This window comes from Equus quagga, chromosome 6, assembly GCF_021613505.1.
Source record: "Equus quagga isolate Etosha38 chromosome 6, UCLA_HA_Equagga_1.0, whole genome shotgun sequence".
Taxonomy (NCBI): Eukaryota; Metazoa; Chordata; class Mammalia; order Perissodactyla; family Equidae; genus Equus; species Equus quagga.
Genome location: NC_060272.1, coordinates 127,915,541 through 127,940,979, shown reverse-complemented (window position 1 = coordinate 127,940,979; position 25,439 = coordinate 127,915,541).

The window sequence follows — 25,439 nt, the reverse complement described above, 5'->3', positions numbered from 1 at the left end:
ATTTTGTATTAATTATAGTGAGTAATCACTGAAAAATCTGAAGCAGAGTTGTAATTTATTCTTCTTTACACCTTTAAAATTTTTTTTAAATCTTTTTTAAATAGGGCTTCTTTCCGAAGTGGGACTAAGACAAATTCCCCAGCCTGAAAATGAAATCTTTTCTTTTCTTTTTTCTTTAAAGACTTGGCACCTGAGCTAACATCTGTTGCCCATCTTCTTCTTTCTTCTTCTGCTGCTGCTTCTTCCTCTCCCCAAAGCCCTCCAGTACCTAGTTGTATATTCTAGTTTTAGGTCTTTCTGGCTCTGGTTATGTGGGACACTGCCTCAGCATGGCTTGATGAATGCCGCCATGACCCTGCCCAGGATCCGAACCCGAGAAACCCTGGGATGCTGAAGCAGATCATTCGAACTTAACCACTGGGCCATGGGGCTGGGCACTTTTTAAAAAAAATTTACCCTAGTAATAGTGTGAAGAATAAATTGAGGAATGTTAAGTATGGAAACAGGCTGACAACTAAATAGGGTATTGTATTAGTCCAGAAGAGAGATGGTGCTGGTTTAGCCTAGGGTAATGGTGGACATGAAGAGAATTAGATTTTATATTTATTTTAGAATTAAATTTTCTAGTTCTATCTTATATGAGGGGCACTATTAGAACGTGTTTTAGAAATAAATCTTGTGAACATTAAAATAAATGGTTAAATTTTCTAATCTAGAAAAATGACACCAACATTTTCCATGCTATAATAGCTTTTTAGGAAATATATTTCTTGGGTTATTGTATAAATTTTCTTTGTTCATTTTACCTTTTCATGGGGCTGATATACATAGGATTTTACTCCATAAAGATGAAGATATAAAGCCTAACCACCTGCCATTGAAAAATTAGATTATCATTCCAACTTTCCAACATTCCAACCAAAAATAGAAAAAAGTTATGGCCTCCTATGGCAATCCAATCAAGATGACTGTTATTCCTTAATGAACAAACAGATTAAGTATCCAAACTCCACAGAAGAATAACTTGCCTTTTCTCATGTAAATTGCTTTGGCTATGTAAGCTATTAACATCAAACAGAGGTGCTTTAATAACCTAGAAATCCGGTTATTTCATGCCTTAAGTCCCACTTTTGTGATCCTTCGTCAGCTCTATTAGTTCTTTGAAAATAATTATTTCTGTTTTGGACTACTTACTGGTTTTTTCCCCCTTATTTTTCAATATGCAGACTTTCCCTTACAGAGTTTATAGAAATATATAGAATGTATGGGATTATATTGGAGTCCCATTACTAATTTTAGTCAGGTAGTATGTAAACCCAATAGCTATTTGAGATGGAGTCTCTTTCTTTTAGTATAAATACAACATGAAAATTTACTGACAGTATTTTCTTTTTACTTTTTTATTGAGATATAATTGACATGTAATGTTGTATTAGTTTTAGGTGTACAACATAATGATTTGATATATGTATATATCGCAAAATGATTACCAGAATAAGTTTAGTTGACATCTGTCACCACATAGAGATAAATTTTTTTTCTTATAATGAGAACTTTTATGATTTACTCTCAGTGACTTTCAAGTATATAATATTGTTTTTTGTTGTTAACTATAGTCAACATTATATACATTACATGCCCAAGAGTTATTTAGCTTATAACTTAAAGTTTGTACCTTTTGACCATCTTTACCATTTCACCTAACACCCACCCTCTTGCCTCTGGTAACCACCAATCTCTTCTCTGTATCTATGAAGTTATTTTGTTATTATTTCCACATATAAACGAGATCATTTACAGTATTTGTCCTTCTCTGTCTGACTTATTTCACTTAGCCTAATGCCCTCAACATCTATCCATGTTGTCACAAATAGCATGATTTCTTCTCTTTTATGGCTGAATAATATTGCATTATGTATAAATATATGATAACTATATCGTATTTATACATACACTATATATGTATACACACCATATCCCATATATAATATATTTATACCACATTTTCCTTATCTGTTAATCCATTGATGGAGACTCCCCACAGTGTAAGGGGTTCCCTTTTTTCCACATCTTTGCCAACCCTTGTTATTTCTTGTCTTTTTGATAAGAGTCATTCCAACAGGTGTAAGTGATATCTCATTGTGGTTTTGATTTGCATTTCCCTGATGATTCGTGATGTTGGGTGCTTTTTTGTGTACCTTTTGGCCATTTGTATGTCTTCTTTGGAAAAATGGCTATTTAGATCCTATGTCCATTCTTCAATTGGATAGTTTGGTTTTTGCTATTCAATTGTATGAATTCTTTATATATTTTGGATATTAACCATTATCTAGATAGATGATTTGCAAATATTTTCTCCCATTCTGTAGGTTGCCTTTTTATTTTGTTGACTGCTTCCTTTGCTGTGTAGATGCTTTTTAGTTTTTAGTCTGACTTGTTGATTTTTGCTTTTGTTGCCTTGTTTTTGGTATCAAATCCAAAATATGATTGCCAAGACCAATGAAAAGAAACTTTAGAAACTTACTTCTAAAGTTTCCTTCTAGGAGTTTTATTGTTTCAGATCTTACATTTAAGTCTTTATTACATTTGAATTGATTTTTGTGTATGGCATGGGATAGAGGCCCAGTTCATTCTTTAGCATGTGGTTGTCCAATTTTTCCAACACCTTCTATTGAAGAGACAGTCCTTTCCTCATTGTATATTTTTGGCTCTTTTATTGTGAAATAATTGACAATATGTACATGGGTTTATTTCTGGGCTCTCTGTCCTCTTCCATTGATCTATGTGTGTATTTTTAAGCCAAAACCATACTGTTTTGATTACTATAGCTTTGGAGTATAGTTTAAAATCAGGAAGTGTGATGCCTCCAGCTTTGTTCTTTCTCAAGATTGTTTTGGCTATTTGGAGTCTTTGTGGTTCTTAGGATTGCTTTTTATCTTAGGATTTTTTTCTATTTCTGCGAAAAATGCTGTTGACATTTTTATAGGGTTTGCATTGAATCTGTGGATTGCTTTGGGTAGTGTGGACTTTGTAACAATATTAATTCTTCAAATCCATGAGTATGGAATGTCTTTCCATTTATTTGTGAGTTCTTCAATTTCTTTCATCAATGCTTTGTAGTTTTCAGTGTCTAGATCTTTCACCTCCTTGGTTAAATCTATTCCTAGGTATTTTATTATTTTTGATGCAGTTGTAAGTGGAATTTAAGAAAAATTCTCTTTCTGATAGTTATTATAAGTGTATAGAAAGACAACTGAATTTTATGTATTCATTTTGTATCCTGAAACTTTGTTGAATTTGTGCATTAGTAAACAAATAAGGACTCTAACTTTTTTTGATAGAATCTTTAGGGTTTCCTGTATACAAGATAATGAAGACAATGTGATCTGTAAATAGAGACAAATTTACTTCTTCCCTTTTAATTTGCATGCTTTTTATTTTTCTTGCCTAATTACTCTGGCTAGGACTTCCAGTACCATGCTGAATCAAAGTGGTGAGAGTAGGCATGCTTGTCTTGAGGCATGCTTCCTTAGAGGAAAAGGTTTCAGCTTTCACCATTGAGTATGATGTTAGCTGTTGTCTTGTCATATACAGCCTTTCTTATGTTGTGGTAATGTTCCCTCTCTATCCACTTGGTTGAGAGTTTTTTATCAGGAACAGATGGTGAATTTTGTCAAGTGCTTTTTCTGCATCTATTGAGATGATAACAAGATTTATCCTTTATTTCATTAATGGAGTGTATCATATTGATTCATTTCCAGGTGTCAAACTGTGTTGCATTCCTGGGATAAACCACACTTAATAATGTATGATTCTTTTAATGTATTGTTAAATTCAGTTTGCTTTTTTTTTTGAGGATTTTTGCATCTATGTTCATCAGGGATATCAGCCTGTAATTTTCTTTTCTTGTACTGTCCTTGTCTGGTTTTGATATCAGGGTAATGCTGGCCTCATAAAATGAGTTTGGAAGCATTTCCTTCTCTTTTATATTTTGGAAGAGTTTGAGAGGAATAAGTATTAATTCTTAAAATGTTTGGTAGAATTCAACCAGTGAAGACATCTTGTCCTGGGTTTTTCTTTGTTAGAGAGTTTTGATTACTGATTCAATCTCCTTAGTAGTAATTGGTCTGTTCAGATTTTCTATTTCTTCATGATTTAGACTTGGTAGGTCATATGTTTCTAGGAATTTGTCCATTTCTTCTAGGCTATCCAATTTGTTGGCATATAGTTGTTCATAGTGTCCTCAGATGATCTTTGTATATCTGTGCTATCAGTTGTAATGTCTTCTCTTTCATTTCCTATTTTATTTGAGTGTTCTGCTTTATAAGTCTGTCTAAAAATTTGCCTATTTTATTTATCTTTTTAAAAAATCAGCTCTTAGTTTCATTGATCTTTCCTACTGTCTTTTTAGTCTCTATTTCATTTGTTCCTGCTATGATCTTTGTTATTTCCTTCCTTCTACTAGCCTTGGGCTTTGTTTTTCTTCTTTTTCTAGTTCTTTTAGGTGTAAGTTAGGTTGTTTGTTTGAGATCTTTCTTGTTTCTTTTCTTTTTTTTTTTTTTTTGAGGAAGATTAGCCCTGAGCTAACTACTGCCAATCCTCCTGTTTTTGCAGAGGAAGACTGGCCCTGAGCTAACATCCATGCCCTTCTTCCTCTACTTTATATATGGGACGCTTACCACAGCATGGATTTTGCCAAGCAGTGCCATGTCTGAACCTGAGATCCGAACTGGCAAACCCTGGGCCGCAGAGAAGCGGAACGTGCGCACTTAGCTGTACCACTGGGCCAGCCCCCCTTTCTTGTTTCTTGATGCAGGTATTTATTGCTATGAACTTCCCTCTTAGACTGCTTTTCCTGTATCCCAAAGTTTTGGTATTTATAGTTCCATTTTCATTTGTCTCAAGATATTTTTTAATTTCTTTTTTGATTTACTTTGACCAATTGGTTTTTCAGTAGCATTTGTTTAACCTCCACATATTTTTAGATTTTCTAGTTTTCCTTTCATAATTGATTTCTAGTTTCATACCACTGTGATCAGAAAAAATGCTTGACATGATTTCAATATTCTTAAATTAATTAAGACTTTTTTTATAGCCAAACATATGATCTATCTTGAAGAATATTTCATGTGTACTTGGAAAGAATGTGTATTCTGCTGCTGTTGGAATGTTCTGTAAATATCTACTAAGCCCATCTAGTCTAAGAAGTCTTTTAAGTCCAACGTTCCCTTATTTAATTTCTGTCTGGATGATCTATCCATTGATGAAAGTGGGTTATTGAAGCCTCCCACTATTGTTGTATTGCTGTCTATTTCTCCCTTTAGGTCTGTTAATATTTGCTCTATATATATAGGTGCTCCAATGTTGGGTTCATAAATATTTACAATTTATAACCTCTTGTTGAATTGACCTATTTATCATTATTTAATTGTCTTGTTGTGTCTTGTTACAGTCTTTGTCTTAAAGTCTATTTTGTCAGACATAAGTATAGCCATTCCAGCTTTCTTTTGGTTTTCATATGCGTGGGATACCTTTTTTCATCTCTTCATTTTCAGTCTGTGTGTCCCTAAGGCTGAAGTGAGTCTCTTATAGACCACATATAGTTGAATCTTCTCTTTTTAAAAATTGATTCACCATTCTGTCTTTTGATTGTAGAATTCAGTCCATTTATATTAAAGTAATTACTTATAAGTATGAACTTATTGCTATTTTTTAAATTGTTTTATAGCTGTTTTTAATTCTTTTGTTCCTTTCCTTTTTCTTGCTCTCTTCCTTGGTGATGTAATGACTTTCTCTAGTGCTATGCTTAGATTCCTTTCTTTATCTTTTGTGTACACTATAGTTTTTTGCTTTGTAGTTACCATGAGGCTTACTTAAAATATCTTAGAGTTATAACTGTCTATTTTAAGCTTATAACAACTTAAGTTCAAGTGCGTTCTAAAGTTTTACAATTCTTACTCTCTGGAGAGTATTGCAATTGGCCTCTAGGTATGTGTTAACTTAGAAACCTGCCCCTCAGGACATAGCTTTTAAGAGACATTAATAGATGTCTTTCATAGAAACACTGGGGACTTTTCATTCTGCTACCTCTGCACTGGGCCCTGAGGGGATAGCCAAGGTGAGTCTATGTGAGCCCATTAAGAACTGTTTCTTAGTTTGCCATATCCTTGTTGGTCTTCTGGACACAAGACCCTTTGGTTTTCAGAGCTAGATGAGATGTCCTTTAGGTAGAATTCTTAATTGTTGGAGTGCCAGATGTGGAGTCAAAATCCTTTGCTCCTCAGAGAGAAGCTGGAGTTGTGAGTTTCCTCCTGGATTTTTGTCTCTGTGCCAGGGATGAGGGTTATGGTAAGATTGCATCTCAGCCTCTCCTACCCATTTAGACATGAATTTTCCTCATTTGCCTGATGTGTAGGAGTCCCTCAGCTAGTTTCTGGATTTCTGTCAGAGGGAATTACTCCATGTGTAGCTGTAGATTCAGTGTGTCCATAAGACAAGTAGAGTTCAGGAGCCTCTTGTGTTGCCATCTTCTGTTTCTTTTTATTTCATTACTTATGCCATAAACACTACCATTTTAGCATAAGTTTTAGATTGTTCTGTCTTATGACTGAATCAAGAAGCTGAGTAATCATCCTTGCTTTTATCTAAAAACCTTCTGGAAAGTTTCATAAAGAATTAAAAATGGAAACATGCATACACATACTGTGAAGTGTTGTAATGGAAAAATAGATACATATATCTGTAATTTCTAATATATATAGTTACCTCTGACTTAATTGGAAGGAACACAAAGCCTCTAACTGGGTTAATTGAGCCCTAACTTTTGGGCTATCATCTCTCAGAGGACACTATTTTCAAAATCAATATGCTGTGGTATCTTTGGGAAACGATTAATTTTCCTCATTTAAATTTTTCTCTTTCAACTTTTTTTTTTGAATAAAGAGGTCAGTTGGATTTCAAAGATTTAGTATGTAAGGGAGCAGTAGCAGTTTAATTAGTCTGTGTGAAAAATCAATCTCAGTATTGGTAAGCTCTAACCTTGCTAACCCTATTGCTTTTATGCTTACTCTCATTTCCTCCTACATTGTCATCATTATGTGATTGTACGGAAAACACTAAAAGTTTCAAGTTATATCTGCTTGGTTTTTTTTGTTTGTTTGTTTCTGAAATGGAAATTTCAGCCCATCTAGCTTTCCTTCCTAGCCATTATTCTATCCATTCCTGAAATAAAGTCTTGAAAGAAATAATAAGAGCAGTGCCAATGGAATGAATGGCAGGCCTGGGTTTGCTCAAGACCCCCATGAGACTGAAGCCACTTACATTGTGAAAGGTGAACCTGGAAACTTCATCCAAAAGATACTACTGCTATGTTGGGTGGTGATTCCACGTCTGGCTGTGGCATTGATAAATGGCATTTATTTATGTTCAAATGTCATATCTAAGCTTTATGTTAATAAATTCCTTTTTTAAAATGCTATGATAAGGTAAAATTTAAAAAATATTCCAAATATGAAGAATATTTTTTCTAAAACCAACGTTATTAAAATCAAGGAATGGCTTCCTTAGCCTCTATGGAATATTCTAAAATTGAACGACATGAAATCAACTTAAAATATATTTTTGACAAAAATTCCCTTTTTAGATAATTAATCTTTCTCCTAAGAAAGTATTGAATAATTTCCTTGTATACCAAATCATCTCTTTTCATTTTCTTCTATTACAGTTTCTTCAGACTACTTTCCTTCTAGGCCCACTTGACTCTTCACGTTTCTCATTCACGTTTTTCTATGTCATGTTTTTAGAAATTAAGTTCCTATTAAGAATTCTGACTCAATCTTATACTTCTTTTCCTTCAGATCTTTGTATTCTTTCTTGCTGCTTTATCTAATTTGATGTCATTTTGGTGACATTTTTACATTCATGATAAATCCCAGTCTCTCTGTCCAGGCGTAAGACAAACCACAGTCTATTTTCTGTGGTGGTTTTGATTATTCTGAAATAATTTCCTTCACATTGTCTTGCCACCTCTTTATTTAAACTTGTCTAAAATCAAAGTGCTTTATTGCCCTTTCTATTCTTTGTTATTGTTCCCTAATTGTTCCCCTGCCTGCTATATCCTGGGACTCTCTCTATTTTCTCTTTTCCACTTAGATGATGTCTATTTACAATTAGGTAATATCCTAAGGTTCAGAAAAATAGTACCTCCAAGTCTGGTACAATTAAATGTCATCTTCCAACAAACTCTATCTTAGGAAACTAAAAAGTACAGAATAGGGTCAGTTCTAGAATATGATCAGTTACTGGTCAAGTATTGTGAGTAAAGTCATTAGATTTTCACAATTAGAGTAAAGTGTCTTAACGGGACACTCAGTTACAGGATGTTCCTGAATCTCAAACTCCGTTCTTTAAATCACTAATAACCTCTCATCATTTTTATTCCTCAGTATGGAAACATCTACTGAAAGAGACAAATACCTAGTAGAGATGAAGCAGTTCACTGGTGAAAGGAAGTGCAATAGGTTTCGTCTTCATGCAGATTCCAGTCAATTTGTAGTGGCCACATGGATCATAATGTTCAGAGGGAGTCTGAAGTCTTGGTTAATATCAGCCAAAAAGATTACTGTGATCAACCAGCAATATCTGCCTTGAATGGGGGAATTGAGATTGATACCTAAGTGCTGTCTTTATCATCCTTGATCTAACAAAAAACTACTTAGCTCCTTGTTAAGGGAAATTTTGAATGATGACACCTATCAATGAAATTGTGAATGACATAGAAAATTATGTAGAGAGTGAGAGTTTTGAAGACAGGGAGCTGGTAATGAGACTGTTATCGTAATGGAACCAAAAAAAGCATAAATTAAAATGAGCAGTGGAGATAAAGAGAGAATGAATGATGGTTCAGGGAGCTTTCGCACCATTGGATGGATTGGAGTTAATCATTGGTTAAATGTGAAAGATGAACAAATAGTGTTAAAGAAGGCACTTAGATTTATTGCTAAAATGATAGTGTGGACTGTTATATCAATTGAAATATATAAGAAAAAAGAGCCTTCAAAGAAAAGACAAATATTCTGTTTTGAATTTCTCTGTCTCTTTTGTTTCCAAGTCCCTTCTATCCCTCCCCCACATTTTAGTTCCTGTTCATTATATCTTATTATTTTTGGCAATCTTTAAGTAGGCCATTATACACATTCTTTTGTAAAAATAAAATAAAATAATGAGTAAAGTCCCATTAATCACCACTCTTAAATCTAGTCCTTGCCTCTCTTCCCCAGGGATAGTCATTGTTATCATTTTTCAAGTATTCATTTATATTAGGGTTTCTTAATTCCAGCAACATTGATATGTTGGATGAGACAATCCTTTGTTGTGGGAGGCTGCCCTGTGCATTGTAGGATATTTAACAGCATCATTTGCCTCTGCTCACTGGATGCTAGTACCAAGCCCCAGTTGTTACATTCAAAACTGTTGTGTGACCAAATGTCCCCAAGTGACAAAATCACCCCACTTGAAAAGAACTGACAACATACGTATCAATCCATATGAAATGTATAGTAAGGGAAAATGTATAGTAGGGGAATTTCAGTTAAGCACAGATGAGCAAGATATTTCATATAGGCTCACTCAACTCGACTTCAATTCCCTTGCAGTGTTCCTTACTGGCATATTAGTGGGTGGAAAGCTAAAAGCCACATTTCTAAGACTCTGTTGCAGTTAAGATTCTGCATATTATCTACATTAAACCAAGCCAAAGCACCAGTATTTGATGTTCGAGGCAAAGAAAATACCATGAAGCAGAGATACGACTCCTCTGGCAAGCATGACCATAATCATGTTTGGTTTTTCTGTGTGAACTGCATCAGAAATCTCAAGTCAGGAACCTAGTTTCATAGCTATGGAGTTGTGGGGCAAAGATTGTGTTGGCCCAGTTCATGGCAGACACATTCCGGAGTCAACAATAACAATGGTAAGTTCTTAATTTTCTAGCATCCCAAACGTTACAGAGTCAGCATCTACTTTACTGAGTAGACTTAAGAATCAGAGGCACTGATACTACTGTGTGGGATGTAAGAGTGGGGGTGAGGACTGTGCATTATGTGTGGGGCTAAAATCAGGGAAATCAGTAAAAAGCAAAATATGGAGTGAGTATACCCCCAGATAACTAGTGGTATATCCCAGTAACTACTCATCCCAAACTTTGGTTATTTACCAGGGAACTGGAGCAGAGGCATGAGACTCAGGGGTACTGCTCACTGCAGAAGAAGAGACAGCTGCATTCCAAAAAACAGAGATATGAAGTGAAATTCAGCACATGGAATGGTGAGACTCTCAGCTCTTATAAATGATCAAATTTCTAGGAAAATTCTATCAACCAGGTATATATACCCAAGGCATGAGACAGGTGGACCCTTCTATGGATACACTGAATAACCCAATAAAATAGACTTATAGATACTGATACTTAGAAGTCCCCCAACAAAATGTATGGGTCTCCAATCTGCCCATCTGATCTTTCTGCAAGGAAAATCATTAGTTGACAATCTTCCTCCACCCAACATAGAGCTTCTATTACTATTTTATTGTCCTGATCTTAAATATTAAAGATGACATAAAATAGCAGATATGTGTGTGTTTTTGTATGTGTGCACAAGTGTGTGTCTGTGTGTGTGTGGGCGGGCGGGAGGGCAGATTTGATGTATCCAACAACGTGAAAGATAGAGACCAAAACAAAGAATTAGGGGGAAAAGGAATTAAGAAAGAAGATAAGGTATGTTTGTGTGTATGTATGTGTATAGAGAAAGAGAGAGAGGAATATATATCAATATATCTAAATACATAATATATAAATCCATACACACACATTCACATAACACATATAGAGAGAGAGAGAGAAAGAAAAGCTCTCCAAATGAGCCAGCCCAGAGCCTGTTTCTCCCCTTCTAGAGCATGCTCTGATGACCCAGTACTCTAGGGCTCCCTAACCTACTGACCTGGAGCCAGCTTCCAGGTCTGTTGCTTTTTTTCCTGGTTATTCTCCCAAATGCAGGTGGTGGAATACCATAGTTGCACTAGCTGCATGAGGATGGGGAGGTACTGTGTGTAAGGAGGTTGAAAGGGCTTTACTGTCAAGACGCACTTCTAGAAGCAACTGTGCTGTGCTCTAGAGGAGCCTGGAACAGGAGGAGAGAAGTGGATCTAGCTAAGAAGTGGGTCTGGAGCTAGTTGTTTGTTCTCTTGCTTCACGCACTGCAAATAAAAGTTAGCCACGGGCCTGTTTTCCCACTAATAAACCTCGTGTAACAGGATATGTGACCCATGGCAAATCTCTGACACTCCATGGGCCTCAGATTTTTCATCTGTAAAAATGAGGAGCTTGAACTTGATCTCTGAAGATTCCTTATAATATTTTATGATTCTTCCTCTCTTTTGATGCTTTATTTTTATACCCAATAACATATATTTGTTTACAAGATCACATAAACAATAATTTTGCAAAATACTTTTTATTCATTTCCAAAAGACACTGATTAAACACACATTAAAGCAGCAGATTCAAAGTCATTTCTGTGCCTTTTTTCTTCTACCCCTTCAGAAGCCTTTAACTAGGTGAGCAATAATACCCCCCATTGACCAGAGGGGCCTCTGGCAGTGACTCTGGCATCTTCTGGCTCATTTCTCCCTTGGTCTGAGTTAAGGTGCCAAACCTAAAATAAGTTTTCTATGCAAGATTTAGCATGGAAGGAATTATTGAAACCACAGGGTGGAAATTAATGATTAGCTTGAGATGCCATTAGCATACCAGCAGGAGAAAAGACTAAATGAGCTATGAGCTGAAGTAAAATATGTCATCCTGGAAACTGCAAGTGATATGATGAAGAAACAATACTGGGTAATAGGGGAGGAGAAGGAATGAGCTATTAGACTGAGGCAAGGAGACAAGCATTTAAATTAAGAGGACAGGACAATGAGGCAGCGTGAGTTAACGTGCAAGAACCCAGACTGAAAGACACTGTAGTTAGTGATTGCAGACAGGAAACAATCCATCAGCTGAGATAGAATTCAGCACTAAGGGAACGAGGCAAGAAAGAGGATGCAGTACTTTTCTACTCGGATAAAGCAGCAGACATAAAATTCATCCCAAGCACTGCTTCCCTTAAGTGACATCATTAAGGACTGCCATGAGCAAGACTCACTAATCAGAAAATAATTGATAAAAAAATGAGGTGAGGAGATATAAAAAGACTGATGCGCAAATGTTTGAGATCATATACAAAATAATGAAAGGCACTCTGCACTCCTTTGTCAAAGGTGGGTATCAAAGGGCAATAATTATATTTAGAGAGAGAATGAGAGAGAGTGAGAGCTAACAATTTTACAGAGAGCAGCCTTTTGTAAATCTAGCCAGGCTTGTGGGTGCAGACAGATCACCTCATTAAGAACCGATTTCTCTGTTTTGGAAGGAAAGGTGTGTGAGTTTTGCTGTATAACGTTACCTTCATTGTCAAGTGTAAGTTTTGCTTATAGCTTATCATTCCACCACGGGTGTCTGGCTCCAGGAAATGTGAGTGGGGCAGAGAGAGAGACATAATAAGCCTGTGTCTGCATTGCAAACAGGCCATGGGAAATAAGGATTAGGTATTTCTATTTTGTGTGATTGAGAACAGTTCATGAAACTAGCTAAGAAATTAGATTAGCCCCTTTGATCACCAGGAAGCATTTTTCCCCCACAATTAGACATAAAGCTATGGGGATAGAGAGGGAACCAACATTTCTGAATCCCACAAATTTCTAGGTTCAAAGTTGAATTGCAGATTCCAGAAAATCCTATTTAATAAACACCAAACCTAAACCCAAAGAATCAGATTTTCAATCTCAGCATTTCTGTATCTAGACAGTTATTTTTAAAAAATTGAAATTTATTTTTGCTATGTGCTTGAAAATTGAGAATAATTAATTTTATCCACAACTTTTCATTGTAAGCAAAAAGAAATTAAACCTTGTATAAATACCACATCTTCTTTATCCATTCGTCCGTTGATGGGCACCTAGGTTGCTTCCAAGTCTTGGCTATTGTGAATAATGCTGCAATGAACATAGGAGTGCAAGTATCTTTATGCCTTTGTGTTTTCAAGTTCTTTGGATAAATACCCAGCAGTGGGATAGCTGGATCATATGGTAGATCTATCCTTAATTTTCTGAGGATACTCCATACTGCTTTCCACAGTGGCTGCGCCAGTTTGTACTCCCACCAGCAGTGTATAAGGGTTCCCTTCTCTACACATCCTCTCCAACATTTGTTGTTTCCTGTCTTATTAATTATAGCCATTCTGACCAGAGTGAGGTGATACCTCAGTGTCATTTTCGTTTGCATTTCCATGATAGGTAATGATGTTGAGCATCTTTTCACATGCCTGTTGGCCATCCATATCTCTTCTTTGGAGAAATCTCTGTTCAGATCTTTTGCCCATTTTTTAACTGGATTGTTGGTTTTTTTGTTGTTGAGCTGTATTAGTTCTTTGTATATTTTGGATATTAACCCCTTATCTGATATATGGTTTGCAAATATTTTCTCCCAATTGTTACTACTCAGCCATAAGAAATGATGAAAGCCAGCCATTTGTGACGACATGGATGAAACTTGATTGTATTACACTGAGTGAAATAAGTCAGAGGGAGAAAGTCAAATACTATATGATCTCACTCATAAGTAGAAGACAAAAACAATGACAAACACACACACAGCATTGGAGATTGGATTGGTAGTTACCATAGGAGAAGGAGGGAGGGGGAAGGGCAAAAGGGGTGATTAGGCTCACATGTGAAGGGATGGAGAATAATTAGTTTTTGGGTGGTGAACATGATGTAATCTACACAGAATTTGAAATATAATATCATGTACATCTGAAAATAAATAAATAAGAAAGAAATTAAACCTTAAAATAACGGAACATCCAACTTTTTAAATCAAACTGTCATTATGTCAATAGTATTTCTAACCTATCTGATTCATTAATAATCTTTTTTTTTGAGTTTTGTTTCTAGGAACTAGGGCTACAAAGGTGAGAAGGATACTGTCTGTTTCCTCATGTAACCACACTCTAATATGGGAGTCAACATTCGACAATGAATAAATTCAATGAGAAAAATGCTACACTATTGATTCATATCAGAAACAGTAAGGAGGTTAAGGCAGCATTATCAGCTTTATCGGGTGATAAAATAATTCTTCACAGAGAAGAATATACTTGAGCTGGAACCTGAAGAATGAGAAAGGTTTGCCCCTTTGTTAAAGTGGAGGTCATTTGGGGCTGACGTCAGCATCCCATGGGCTGAATAGTGTCAAACAACATAGGTAGGAGGACCATAAGTGTTTCCATATGGCTGGAACGTGTGCAGTAAAGAAGAGGGCTAGTGAACAACAGGTAGAAGGCTAACCAATATTAGACTAGTTACACAGCGTGAAGATATAATACAGTTACCTGCCTGTCTGAATTCACTGAGAGGTTAACACCATGAATTGGAGCTTTATTTTATCATAAAAGCATGTGACTTTCTTGTGCTGCCTGATTTAATCTTGGTGATCAATGATAATATATGTTGCTGTCAAGTAAGTCTAAGGTGTCATTCCAGACTAGTTTCATCTATTGATTTGCTTTTTGCCAGTTCAGCTCGCTCCACAGAATGTTTCAGAAAGGGCAACAAGAGCAGGTCCTACTTTGGATTCAACATCGATGTTTTGGAATGGTGTCATTTTATAATTGGGCAAATCATAGTTCTTTTCTCCTTCCTGTTTTTGGAGTTAACAAATTTCTCAGCCCTCCAAATGCCTTCTTTATTAATTGGTGTAAATGATTATTCAGACAGATGGCTTATTTAAGGAAAGTAGTTACTTTTATATCCCTTGGGGAAGAGCCATCTGCTCTAACTGGTGCTGGGGGTCTTGCAGATGTTGTCATTTGCCCATAACCAGGGGAGACTTTGTAACCCATTATTTCAACTATGACATGGTGCTCCCTATGGAATAACATCTGGTATACATTATCCTCTCTATCAACACATGGAAAATATCTAGATGCAGCCTAGATGTGTCACACCTTTCCTGTCCCTTCCCCATCATCACCTTTTGATTCAAAGTTTAAAACTTCCATTATTAAAACTAGAGTGGACAAGAAAAAAAGCAATTAAAAATGGGCAAAAGACTTGAATAGACAGACATTTCTCCAAAGGAGACACACAAAAGGCCAATAACCACCCCAAAAGATAGTCAACATCACTAATGATTAAGGAAATATAATTCAAAACCACAATGAGATACTACCTCATGCCCATTAAGATGGCTAATATTGAAAAAAAAACAAACAGAAAATAACAAATTTTGGGTATTGGCCAGATGATGGGAAACTTGGAACTCTTGCAAATTTATTGGTGGGAATGTTAAATTGTGTAGTCACTAAGGAGTACTGTATGGTGGTCCCTCAAAAAATTAAAAAATAGAATTACCATATGATCTAGCAATTCCACTTCTGGGTACATATCTAAAATAACTCAAGCAGGGACTCAGACATTTGTACATAGATGTTCATGGAAGCATTATTCACAATAGCTAAAAGGTGGAAGCAACGCAAGTGTCCACATATAGATGAATGGATAAACAAAATGTGATATATACATACAGCAGAATATTATTCGACCCTGAAAAGGAAGGAAATTCTGACACGTGTTACAACAAGGATGAACCTTGAACACATTATGCTAAGTGTGAGATAAGTCAGTCACAAAGGGACAAAAATTGTACGAGTCTAGGTAACTAAAGTAATCAAACTGATAGACAGAAAGTAGGATGATGGTTGCTAGGGACTGGGGTGAGATGGAGTGGAGAGTTATCGTTTAATGGATGTAGAGTCGTAATTTGGGAAAATGAACAGTCCTGGAGATAAATGGTGGTGATAGTTGCCCAATAATGTGCATGTATTTAATGCCACTGAATTGTACACTTAAAGTTTTTTAAATGGTAAATTTAATACTATGTATGTTTTAACATAATAATACTAATAAAATAACACAGTTGAGTTAGTTTGGTCATTCCTAATATTGTCAAAACTAACAGCATGTTTTCTGACTTGGCATTTGTGCTTTACTTTTCCTTCCCAGATTAGCCTACCCCATTTTCTTAATCTTTTATCTTTTACTCTAATAAGTTGATAAATGTATGATATTCTCCTATATAATTAAAATGTCTAATTCTCATATATCTATATCTATAGGCTTTAAATTTTTGATACTGGATCAAGGATGGCAGCGCGTTATAAAACAGCTGAACAAGGAAGCAAGACATGAGAGCAGACTAGTAAAGAGAGATATTAATGGGATCACAATGAAGCAGAGATCACAAAAGTAAACAAAATCCAGAGAACATAAAAGTGGAATTCTGAGTCTGGGGGGAGATCTATGTGAATAATCACCAGCCAGAAATCTGCAAGACTGAAGGATCAAGAAGAATGGCCAAGCAAAGCAGTCTCTGGTCAAAGTCCAAAGAACTAACAGAAATTTGCATTGCGCTAACACTGGGAAGAGAGGGACACTGCGATGAGCTTCCCCATAGAATTTAGAAGACCTCATTTACTCTGTATTCTCGCCCACCTCCACCTGTGGCAACCTGAGCTAAAGAGGGCTAATAGAATAGGAGTAAGAACCTTGGCAAAGTTATTTTTTCCCTCTGACACCACATATATATGGTCGCATATATGTACGTCACCACATGACATATAATTAATTATATTCATAATTAATAGTGAGAACTAGCATTCACATAGCACTTGTCATGATTCTGACATCTAAACAGTGGTAGTTCTTCATGTTTCTAGACCAGAGTTGTTGTTCTATGTTAGAGGCAAAGACCATGACAATTCACTTGCTTTGTCTGGCACTGATGGATAAGTACTTCTGACAATACTGTTAAACAAACTTGGTGATTTAAAATTCATGTGTTCAAATATTTATAAAGTAGGAGGTAGAGATAATAAAAATTTATGAAAAGGTCAATTTTTAACTATTAAATTTACAAAAACTACAAATGTTAATGCACAGTCCTTTATACAAGGAATAATTGAAGGAGAAGCAGACTGTACATACCTGTTGGTAAATGAGAATGTATATGATTTTTCTCTTCTTTTAAACTTCATGTAATGCTATATATGTTTTAAATAGACATGGGATTAATAAATCTTATTTATTAATTTGTATTATTTCAGTAATATCTGGGAAACCTGCAAGATAAATATTGTTATCTCCACTAAAATAGGAGGAAGAGAAGAAAGAGGAGGAGGAGGAGGAGGACGAGGAGGAGGAAATGATGGTTAAACTGGTCACACAATTATTAGGTAGACGATTCAGATTTGAAACGTGATTGGTCTGCCTCGGAAACTTACCACCTTTACTTTATGTTATGCTTTCTCCGTGCTACCTTCACACCTTAGAGCCCCATACAATTTTTTCCAGGGCACAACCTTTCATTTCTGATGAAGAATGGTAAGTAGAAATAATTCATGATAATTCAGCATTGGCTGAATGCAAAAGCCTTCAAACCTTCCCAAGTTTCCCTCACTCACTCCCGAAACAGGCCTCAAGTTCTTCCTTGTGAAAGCATTTCTATTTCTTGATAGAACTAAACGGCATCCCCCAAATTTAGTCTTTTTCTATCAGTGAAATTTTAAAAATTGGATGGAGAAAGTGGGTTCTCTCAAAATCTGTATTCTCATACTGAAATATATGTTCTTAATTTTGAAATAATGTTAGATGTATAAGCTGCAAAAGTAGTACAGAGGTTTCTGAATATCTATCAGCTTCTGCTAAGTTTAACATCTGACATACAATACATAGTAAAATTATCAATACCAGGAAATTAACATTGATACAATCTTATTAATTAAATTATAGATCATATTCAAATTTCACCAGTTTTTCCACTAATGTCCTCTTTCTGTTTCGGGATACAATCCAGGATTCCACATTGCATCTTTTTAAATTTCCCCTTAATCTTTTCCAATCTGTAACAGTTCCTTAGTCTTTCCTTATTTTTTATGACCTTGGCACTTATGAGTAGTACTACTGATTAATTATTTTGTAGGATGTCATTTAATTTGGGTTTGTCTACTGTTTTCTCACGATTGGACTGAGGTTATGGATGTTTGGTATAAATGCCACAGAAAAGACATTGAGAATGACACACATTTCTCAATGTATTGTATCAAAAATAACATCTGTGTGTCTTTTTACTGTCGCTGTTTATCTTGATCACTTGGTTTAAACGTTTGCTTAGCTACTATCTTTCCATTTGCAGTTAATAAATATCTTGGAGTAAATGCTTTGAAGCTATGATAATATCCTGTTTCTTCTTAAACTTAAACTTTTGGTAGGTCCTGTCTGCAACAATTATGTCTGTAGTGTTTGTCTAATGCTACTGATTTTCTACTGAAATGAAATTTGAATCTGCAGGAGGTAAAGGGCGCACACATTGAAGAAGCCATATTCTTTTCTTTCCTCAGGTGCTCTGTACCTATAGGGAATGTAAGTATATCCCTTAATATTGTGCTTTCCCTTAATCAGCATTGGATTCCATGAAAAATGCTGCTTACCTTCAGTCAATAATGATGTCTCACTTTTCTCACCCACCTAAGTTGCTTCAGAACTAGAGCGGAATAAGTGAAAAAGAAGACTGTACCATGTATGGTATGAGTCCATTTCCTGCATAAATTCTGGTGATAGGGGAAATATCAGTGGTATTCCTTTCCTTAAAGTAGATGTCAACAACCAAAAACGACTCATTGATTTTATTAGATGTTCTTGAGTTTGGGCCTTTAATGAAACAAATTTGATTGCCTGTAAGGAAAATCTTTTCAGGTTCTGTTTGTTTTACTATTGCCTAGCCCTTCTTGTCCTAGGCTGTTTTTCAAAGGGATCGTTAATAGTAGACTGAGATATCGTATTCCCATAACACCAAAGGAACAGTTTCCGTCAAGGAAAATATGAGGAATCAAGTGACGGAAAGACCTCCCATCCTCCCATTCCGTTAAGTCAAAGGATTAGGAGGAGCAAATGGTGGGGTAGGCATGGCTATGCCTCTGTACTTACGTGTGTCATGGGATAAGTCTTCCTTCAATTTCAGTTTCTATAAAACCTAAGACAGGCAGGTAAGTGCTCTCTGAGATCTCACATTTCACGGAGCTTTGAAAATGTTATTTACACAAACTGATATAGACAAGGTGTAAATTAGATAGTTAAGCAACAGCAGTGGTTTTCCTAAATATATTTTTATGCATTTTATTTATGAATAACAGTACTTGTTATTCCACTTGCCTCCTTGTTGGAAATTAACTCTGACAAGTAGGAGATAGGTTAAAAAAAATTAATCCTTATAATGTGTTACATGAGTAAGTTTATTTCTATCATTTGCATATTATTTCAAATGTTCAGTATTTTAAGAAATTTTATTAAGACATAAAAAGAATCATGTTGATTCTTTTCTCTAATATATATAGAGTATTCACAGTGAATGTTCTTCCAATTTACATTTGTTTTTCAATTTGCCTATGCCAGAACTATCTTAGGCAAAATTGTATAGTAAGTATGTTTAGTCTATGCTTTCCCTTATTTTTCTTCTTTACTAAATCCCACATACAAAACTGAATTGATGGAAGCTAAGCTCTTTGTCACAAGCATCTCTGTCTTTTCAGGGCTTGCACTGTACTGTCACACTGTAGGCATTCAGAATATGTTTCGTTGAACTCAATGGTATTGACTGAAATGAAATGGAATACAAGATTCTCCCTGGTTATAGATGAGAGATCTAGATGTGCAGACAGAGAATCTGGCCTCACATCACAGCTCAGTCACTCAAAAACTATGACACACAGACGTTTTTCTGGCCTTCAGTTTCCTGACTAAAATAAAATATACTTTTTAAGGTTCCTTATAGAGTTTTTGTGCAGATGAAATAATAGCATACTGAACTTCCTCTCCTGTGATAGGATATGTCTCTATAATTTGAAAAGATGTCACTAGTGAGGCAGAAAATTAAAGAATTTCTGGAAGATAGAATGCAAATGAGGTTACGTCAAAAGCAAAGCAAAAGCGTCAGTGCCCCAGTACATAAGACACAAGCTGGGGGAAATGTCAGCACGAGGAAAAGACATTTTCGTGACATGCCAAGTTCTGAGCAAAAAATAGCCTGGTCTTAAAAGCTGTGACTACCTTACTACCCCACGAACATTTTCTCTCTAAAGCAAGACTAATTTCTACCCAGAGGAAGGTCCCATGTGCACGTATTAGATCTGAGGAAAAAGGGAGCACAAGCGGACTTTGTAAATAAACAAAAAGACAAAAAAAGAGAGTTCTATCCATAAGAGAAATTTACATGAATACTAGCACCTTCTTACTTTGGAAATTGGTGGGTGCCTAGTTTGTCTGCCACATCATGTGTGAGAGCAAACTCTGTAAGTTGGCTAGTACTGCAAACTTACACAAAACACACTTTAGTAGAGTGTGCTGTTTATGCTCCTCTGGGCAGGGAACTATCAGGACAAGAGGCTTACAGACTCACACAGAAAACGCAGACCTGGTATCTCTCCTGGTCAGCCTGGTTCTCCATTCACAAATGTGATAAACAACCGTGATCTCCTGAAAATCTAGAAAAAAATCACCTTTTTGAAATAGAAGCAAGAGGTGAAAAGAAAAACTGACTCAAGGGGCATAAAATAAGAATGAAAAACTCTAGTCAGTATTCTCAGAAGGATGTGAATAGTCTTTATCTCTAAGAAACAAGGAGCAAAGAGGGACAACAAGATTTATTGAGAGTTAAAATTATAAAATAAAACTTTAAAAGAATGGCTAAATAATAGGATGAATGCAGCTATATACCTAATTAGTAATCACAAATTTCACTGAGGAAAAAATTCCTAAAATCCAAGACAAGAAGAAAACAGTGGAAAATATGAAAACATTGAGATATGGAGCATTAATCCACCTAACAGGATGTCAAAAAGGAGAGAATGAACAATTATCAACAGAGTAATAGAAGAGTATTTTCCTGATCTAAAACATCTTAGCAATTTTATGCTTTCAAAATGAACAAATCTACTTCATTATAAACAGAAGGAATAAGAAATAATATGCACCTAAATATTTCAGGACTCCATTGATAATATTACTTCCAGGAAGGTAAAATTGGTTACCTACAAATGAACACAAGTCATTGGCTTGACTTCCAATCACCAACACATGGAGATAGAAGATCATGTTCAATTTTCTTTACAAATCTGAGAAAATTAATTCAAAATTCTATATCTAACCAAACTACCAATCCAAAACTGTGTATGCGTATTGTTCAGTGAAGTAAATCCTTACATATGCTCTAGGCTTGGAAAAACTTCTGAAGGTCTTCTGGAAAAAGACTGGAAAAGAAAAACATCAACATGAAATATCATAGAAAAAAATTGTAGTTAAGTATGGCACATGAAGCATCGATAAATCATGAGAATAATTAGAGGAAATTTCACTTCACCTTCAAGATCGGAAAATTCTCCTTCAAACAGCAGATGTTTACTTATTTTTCTACAGATGTAAACACACTGCTTATTCTGCATTTTTATTTACATGATACATTAAAGCTGTCTTACAAACTCTGGGGCTGCCTCAAACTGTTCCAGCACCCTGGATTGTATATAAATTTTATAACTGTCCAAACTAACTTGTTAACTCTGTCTGTTCAGTTACATCAGGACAATTGATTTTGCAACAGTGAATCCCCACTCTCCATAAGCATTTCCCCCCAAAGGAAAAACAAACTGTGACATTATTTCTTCTGGAGAACTGATCTGTCAGCGTTTTCACAGCATAAGTTTTTCAGTCAAATCAGACGAGATAAAAGAAGCAATCTCTTTTGAATTTAATGAAAAGAAAAATATTGAAAAAGAAGAAAAGCTTTATAATTACAGTCAATGAATTACCTGTTACTGTGAAAAGGACACGATAAACCCATTCATGCTTCATATACAAAGAAAAACATAAAATAATGAAAGTGAATATAAATTCTTTGTCCCTACAAAGAAACTCCCCAAATTTCATTGGCATAATTTTATTTTTTGTTGAAGTAACATCGGTTTACAGCATTATATAAATTTCAGGTGTGCATCATTATATTTTGATTTCTATGTAGACTACATCACGTTCACCACCCAAAGACTAATTACCATCTGTCACCATATTCATGAGACACTGGCATAATTTTAGATCAGAAGTGAGATGGAGAATTGTAACATACATTTAGGGTTATCTACACAAACACTAATCCACATTTTTATAAATCTGGATTTTTTTCTATTCCAAATATTATGGAGAAGATGTCTCAAAGGAGAAACCATATTGACTCCTAGCCCTTATTCATCACCACATTTTCAACTGCTCTACTTAAGCCTTTCATTCTGCTCACTGGTACCTCAAATAGTACAGTGGGTAATAGTTTAAAGACGTTGTATTATATTTCTATTGCTGCTATACAAAATTACACAAAATCCATGTCTTAAAACAATGCAAATTTCTTATAGTTTTGTAGGTAGGAAGTCCAACGTAGGCCTCACTGGGCTAAAATCAATATGTCAGCAAGGCTGGGTTCCTTCCTGGAGGCTCTAGTGGAGAATCCGTTTTCTTCTCTTTTCCAGCTTCTAATGACCACTTACATTTCTTGGCTCTGGGCCCCCTTTTTCCATCTTCAAAGCCAGTCATGTTGCATCTCTCTAACCATTCTTCCGAAGTCACATCTCCCACTGACCCTGGACTTAGCCAGGAAAGGTTCTTTTAAGGACTCACATGATTAGGTTGGGCCCCTCTGGATAATCCAAGGAAATCTCCCATCTCAAGATCCTTAACCTTAATCCCATCTGCAAAGTCCCTTTTGTTATGTAAGGTAACATGTTTACAGATTCCAGTGACCAGGCTGTGGACGTATTTAGGGGCCCATTATTCTGCTCTCCGCAGTCTACCTTCTGCCTCCTAAAGATTTGCATTCTTCCCCTATACAAAATATATTCACCCCATCACAACATTCTAAAAAGTCTCAATCCATTACACCATCAACTCAAATTTCAAAATCTCATCTAAATCTCATCAGCTCCAAAGTCCCAAATATAATCATCTAAATCATCTTTTAAACTAAATATGAGTGATGGTCTGGGAATAATCCTCCCTGAGGCATCCTCTTCATCCATGGACTTATGGAACTAAAGAAGCAAGTTATCTGTTCCTAAAATACTATGAAGCAACAGGCATAGGATAACAGTTCCAGAAATTCTGGTTTAAGAGCATCCAAAATGGAGGGGAAAAAGTCACTGGTCCCAAGCAATTTCAAAATTCAGCTGGGAAAGCTTCAATAGATTCAGGTCCCAGGATCAATCCTATGTGGCTCAGCTATTTGGGTTCTCAGCTCTGCCATATGATGCATCCTCCATTTCTCATAAATGGTAGTCTGTGTTTTGCATCTGGGTAGTTTTATCAGCCTTTTTCCTGCCTGCAGAAATTTGTGGTTCCAACAGGCTTCCTTCAGTCTGTACTCTCTCCATCCCTTTCAATCCCAGCTAACAGTGTTCCTACTGGTCAAAATTCTGAAGACCCTTGTGGGTTTCCTGTGTATGTCATGGGATTTACCCCAGTATACAAGAAGCTCCTCCACAGATCTTTCCTAGATAATCCAGTATTTGTTTTTGGGTTTTGTTGAGATGGCTGAAGGATAATGCCTTAAAGCTTTCTGGATGCTCTCCAGTTAGGCTGAGGTGATCTGTGAGACAAACCTTTAATCTCTTCAAAGAGTCATTTGTGTGAATGAATTTTATGACCTTTTGATTTTTCTGAGGTATTAGCAAAAAGTGGAACAGTCCCATACCTGTGTTTTTTCTCTAGATCATGATTTCCTGGCAGTGAATCTCTTAATTTTAGTGATTTTTTTCGTTTAAGTCTAAATAGGTTGAGAATTTCCAAAATCATCCAGTACTGTTTGTTGTTGTTATTATTGTTTGGTTTTGGTTGTTTCATTGTTCTTCCTCAATTTCTCTCTTTCCTTTAGCATTTTACTATAAGCAGCAAGAAGAAACCAGGCTAAAGCTTCAACACCCTGCTTAGAAATCTCCCCAGTTGAATATAGAATTTCATTGCTCACCACTTCTGCTCTCCACATAACTGAAGGACACAATTCTGATAAGCATCTTCCACTAGATAGTAAAGATTTTCTATCCTCTAGTTTTCAATAACACATTCCTCATTTCCTTCTTAGCCTTCACCAGCTGTTCCTTTAATGTCCGTATTTTTCCTAACAGTCTGTTCACAGTGATTTTGGATTCTGTAAGGTGATTTATGTTTTCTCAGTCCTGTTCCTCATTTCTTTCTGAGTCCTCATTAAAATCACTTCACATCAGTATTTCTACTTACAGTTTGTTCAAGGAAATATAGCCTTTTTCATTCATGCTCCTCAAAATTCTTCCAGCCTCTGTCCATTGCCCAGTTCCAAAACCATTTTCACATTTTTAGATATTCGTTATGGCAGAACTTCACCCCTGGTACTGAATATATATTTGTTTAATTTTACTGCTGTAATAAATTACAAAAAAAAATGGTTTAAGCAATGCAAATGTATTATCTTATAAGTTTGTAGGTTAGAATTGCAACAAAGGCCTTATTGGGCTGAAATGAATGTGCCAGCAGAGCTGTATTCCTTTGTGGAGACCCTAGGGCAGAATCTGTTTCCTTGTCTTTCTCAGCTCTTGGTGGCTAACCACATTCCTTGGCTCTTGGGCCCCATCCTTCATCTTAAATCTCTCTGACCACTCTCTCTGATCATTCTCACATCTCCTTTCTGACCACAGCTGGAAAATTTTCTCTGCCTTTAAAGATCTCTTTGATTAGAATGGGCCCCCTAGACATCCAGGACAACCTCCCCATCTCAAGGTCCTTAACCTTAATTATATCAGCCATGTGATTTTTGTCATGTAAGATAACACACTCACAGGTTCTAGGGTTTAGGGTGTAGACACCTTCCAGAGCCACTTTTCTTCCTACTACAGGTAGTCTCATCTGAACAGCCTTGATCACTATCAAGGGCTTCTCCTTTTCCCTCTGAGTACTTGCCATCCCATATCTACTTTTTAGAAAATCTTTTGAATGAATATGACCATTTGACCACTGAGCCTTATTGCTCAATCTTTATGGATCTCTCGGTAGCTGACAATGGATATGGACTCAGATAATGTAATTCAAGAGAAGGCTGAGTTCCCCAGAAAACAGACTGTGAGGTCGAGCATACATTGTAGGAAGCGTATTTGTGGTGGTTTTAGAGATCTCCATCCGCTGTAGAAGAGTAGGGAAGGAAACATCGAGGTTGTGCTGAGGAAAAG